Raw genomic sequence first — 4801 nt, 5'->3', positions numbered from 1 at the left:
AATGTCAACCAAGTGAATATTAATAGTGCATTTTTCCCTTAGGAAAATAAAAATTAACAAATTGAAAAGACAAGTAATGTGCAACATTTTTTGAATATTTTATGAATCGAAGAAATTAAAGATGAAAAAATCCAGTAACTCCACCAGTACCCTGTCTATTACTCTATACTATTAAGTGTTGTGTTTGGTCTAGTTTTTCTCTTTTTTCCCCAACTTATTCAGTGCTCTCAAAAATGCTATTTGCACTTTTTGACCATTAAAGTTTTATGTTAAGGATAGAATATTATTTAACTGGAAGGTATAGAATAAAAGATAAGCCAAATAATAAAATAACACGGGTTCTGATCACTTAGAAAATTATAGTGAATAATATTACTTAAAAGGAAATTTTAAAATCCCCAGCTGTTGAAATACATAGATTTACTGGCTCAGAGGGTCCATTCTGCAATGATACGTTACTACAATCAAAGAAGATTAAGAACAAGCAAAATAGTGAGTTTAGTGGCTGTCAGTTACATTATCAAATGATGATCTGAATTTAATAAATTGCTAATTAACTGAATTTCCACTGATGTTTTGCAGTGGTAGATATATGCACATAGAAGGGTTTATCAGCTCATAGCATTTTAAGGCAACAAAAACAAAACTTGTTTTTCTGTGACATAATATTAAGTCCTCAGAAATAAATTCTACCACAATAATAACATCTAGACAACAAATACATGTTACCAAAAAAATATACAAATACTATGGCCTGAATTTCATCATTTTTTTCTTTATCAGTCTAAACTCATATGTGCAACCCCTTGACATATATACCAGGAGCTCCAACATTTGCTGTACAAAGAAAAGAGCAAGATGGGCAGGGAATCAGCAGAGCTGCCCAACCAAAAGCAAAGTCTTCTTAGTTCTATGAGACTTTTCTGTAAAAAGGACTTCAATGTCTGAATAGACTCCAAATTGTTAAGAAGGCGCTTGCTTCTACTTTAGGAGGTTTAACTGTGTACTCTGAAACATAAGTGAGAAACAATTCTGTTTTAGGAAAAAATGCCTACTGTAAGCCAGAGTGAAAAATTTCACCAAAAGAGTCTGAGCCCTGGCCAGTTGGCTCAGTGGTAGAGCATCAGCCTGGTGTGTGGAAGTCCTGGGTTTAATTCCCGGCCAGGGCACACAGGAGAAGCGCCCATCTGCTTCTCCACCCCTCCCCCTCTCCTTTCTCCCTATCTCTCTCTTCCCCTCCCATAGCCAAGGCTCCTCAGGAGCCAAGTTGGCCCAGGTGCTGAGGATAGCTCTGTGGCCTCCACTTCAGATGCTAGAATGGCTTTGGTTGCAATGGAGCAATACCCCAGATGGGCAGAACATCACCCTCTAGTGGGCTTGCTGGGTGGATCCCAGTCAGGCACATGTGGGAGTCTGTCTCTCTGCCTCCCTGCTTCTCACTTTAGAAAAATACAAAAAAATAAATAAAAATAAAATAAAATAAAATGAAAAAGTCTGACTGGCTAAATGATCTCCCCTATCTTTCTGTAATTCATAGGAATGAAGTATGTGTGACTTCTCTCTCAAAGCAAGCCGAAAAATATTTAAATGGAAAATTTAAAAATAGTCTTCATAAAATCTAATTGTCGAGGACTCCAGAGTTCTGTCGCAGCAAGATGGTGATGGAGTAGATGAATGTACCAACTTCCACCTCTCAGAACCAAAGTGGATTACAATTTAATTTTAAGAACCATCATCTGGAAAAACCAACTTTGGACTAAACTAAGAGGACTCTTTAACCAAGGAACACTGATAAAGCCACACAGAGACTGGTAGGAAAAGTGGAAATGCGGAGAGGGCTGCCCAGCTCCCAGGAGCGAACGGCAGTCCACAGAGACTTGTGTGGCAGAAAGTGAATTTAGCAGAGAGGGGAGGGCCCTGGGCCCCAGGAACAAAGCCCCAGCCTGCAGCCCCAGAGCCTAGAAGAAGCGTATGGACAGTATTTAGAAGCGAAACAAGTTGGGATACTGTTTGTGAGAAAGAGAGTGATTTTTCAGATCCAGGATTCTTCTTAAAGGGACTGTGCAGAAAATCTCTTTCATAACCACTCACCAGGGGCTCCTAGGGACGGGGAGAAAGGAGAGGACCAGAGTAGCAGGAAGAGAGTATAATCTACTAGGCACAGGCAGAAACACTTTGAGGGACAGCCACCCTAACCCCTGGGCTGAGTTACTCCCTAAATCTCAAGTGAATATTTCCCCTGGAACCAGCAATACCAGCAAAGGGAAACAGGACACTAGCCAAACAAGCTCTTCTGTGGCACTCAGAGCAGAGTCCTTAGAAGGAGGGAGCCTTAAGGAATACATTATTGAGTGCTAAGGTCTGAGGTGCAGTGCCCATAACCACACTGCTGAGGGCTTGCTGGAGGGCAGGTGGTGGTGGGCAGCAAAAGTGTGGTCCCATAGACGAGGGTGGAAGCTAGGCTGGCCATGAATGAGGCTCAGTGTGAGCTCAGTCTCACCCACAGGTGAAAGGCAAAAGCCTGGGATCTGCAGAAACCCATGACTGAGCGCGGGCAGGCAGCCCCATCTGGGCTGCAGAGCTGTGGCTTGTCAGATGCACAAGCACAACTCTGCCTGCGAGGGTCAGGCAAAAGCCAGGGAATAGGCAGAGATTCGTGGCTGAGTGCAGCTCGCAGCCCTACCTGGCTCGCAGAGCCTGGGACTTGCAGCTTGATGTGCGAGGGCAGTTTCACCTGCGGGGGCAAGGCAAAAACACAGGAATAGATGGAGACCTGCAACTGAGCAAAGGTGCTCACCTTTGCCCGTGGTGCTGAAGCTTGTGGCCCCTGGCACGGTGCACAGCCCCAACCTCACAGGTAGGGTGAAGTCCGAGGCTTGTAGACCCTAGCACGTGAACACAGCCCTTCCCATGGAGGAGTGGCGGAAACTGCAGTGACAGCTGCAGCCTGCCGGCGCTGCAATGCTCATACCTGAATGCCCAAGGCAGCGGCAGAGTGTGTGGTGAGCTTGCAGACAGTCCACACCTAGGGGACACAGAGGCCACATCCATTGAACAATTCCAGGGGCACACCCTTCTTATACACAGACAAAATGGGAAGGCAGAGAAATGCAATCCAATTAAATCAAGAGAAATCCCCAGAAAAGGACTTTAATGAGTCAGATATAACCAAATTACCAGATACAGAGTTTAAAATAATGATTGTTAGGATGCTCAAAGATCGTAGAACAACAATAGATGGTCATAATGAACAACTAAATAAAGAGATAGCAAGTATAAAAAAGGACATTGAAATAATAAAAAAGAATCAGTCAGAAATGACAAATACAGTATCAGAAATGAAGACCACAATGGAAGGAATTAAAAGCAGAATGTTTGAAGCTGAGGATCAAATAAGCAAGTTAGAGCAGTAGTCCCCAATCCCTGGGCCACGGACTGGTACTGGTCTATGGGCCATTTGGTACCGGTCCCCAGAGAAAGAATAAATAACTTACATTATTTCTGTTTTATTTATATTTAAGTCTGAACGATGTTTTATTTTTAAAAATGACCAGATTCCCTCTGTTACATCCGTCTAAGATTCACTATTGACGCTTGTCTCAGTCATGTGATACATTTAACTGTCCCACTCTAAAGGCCTGTCCGTGAAAATATTTTCTGACATTAAACCGGTCCATGGCCCAAAGAAGGTTGGGGACCACTGAGTTAGAGGATAAGATAAATGAAGGCACGGAAGCAGAGCAGAAAAAAGAAAAGAGACTAAAAAAGTCAGAGTGAACTCTAAGAGAGCTTTGTGACAACATGAAGAGAAATAACTTCTGTATCATAGGGGTTACTGAAAAAAAAGAGAAAGAACAAGGGATAGAGACTTTGTTCAATCATATCATAGCTGAAAACTTTCCTAAATTGATGCAGGAAAAAGTCACGCAAGTTCAACAAGAACAGAGAACTCCATTAAAGAGAAACCTAAAGAAATCTACACCAAGACACATCATAATTAAAATACCAAAGCTAAGTGATAAAGAGAAAATATTAAAAGCTGCTACAGAAAAAAAGGCTATCACCTACAAAGAAGCCCCCATAAGGATGACATCTGACTTCTCAACAGAAACACATGAGGCCAGAAGGGAATGGCAAGCAATATTCAAAGTAATGAAGAACAAGAGCCTACAACCAAGACTACTTTATCCAGCAAGGCTATCATTTAAAATTGAAGGAGAAATAAAAAGCTTCCCAAATACACACACAAAAAACACAAGGAATTCATTACAACCAAACCAATGCTACAAGAAATGTTAAGGGGCCTGTTGTAAACTGATCAAAGGGAGAAAAGAATATAGCAAAAGAGAAATACAGTTTTAAAAAATAAAATGGCAATAAACAACTATATATCAGTAATAACTTGAAATGTAAATGGATTAAGTGATCTCATCCAAAGACATAGGGTAGCTGCATGAATAAGAAAACAGGGCCCGTACATATGCTGTCTACAAGAGACACACGTTAAAACAAAAGAAGCACATAGACTGAAGGTAAAAGGATGGAAAAAAATATTTCATGCAAATGGAAACGAAAGAAAGCTGGGGTAGCAATACTTATGTCAGACAAAATGGACTTTAAAACAAAAGCTATAGTAAGAGATAAAGAAGGTCACTACATAATGATAAAGGGAGCAATCCAACAAGAAGATGTAACCATTATAAATATCTATGTACCTAATATAGGAGCACCTAAATATATAAAGCAGACTTTGATGGATATAAAGGGGTGAGATCAACAGCAATACTATAATCGTAGGGGA

The sequence above is a fragment of the Saccopteryx bilineata genome, chromosome 6 (assembly GCF_036850765.1).
Source record: "Saccopteryx bilineata isolate mSacBil1 chromosome 6, mSacBil1_pri_phased_curated, whole genome shotgun sequence".
Classification (NCBI taxonomy): Eukaryota; Metazoa; Chordata; class Mammalia; order Chiroptera; family Emballonuridae; genus Saccopteryx; species Saccopteryx bilineata.
Note: the sequence above shows the minus strand (reverse complement) of the source record.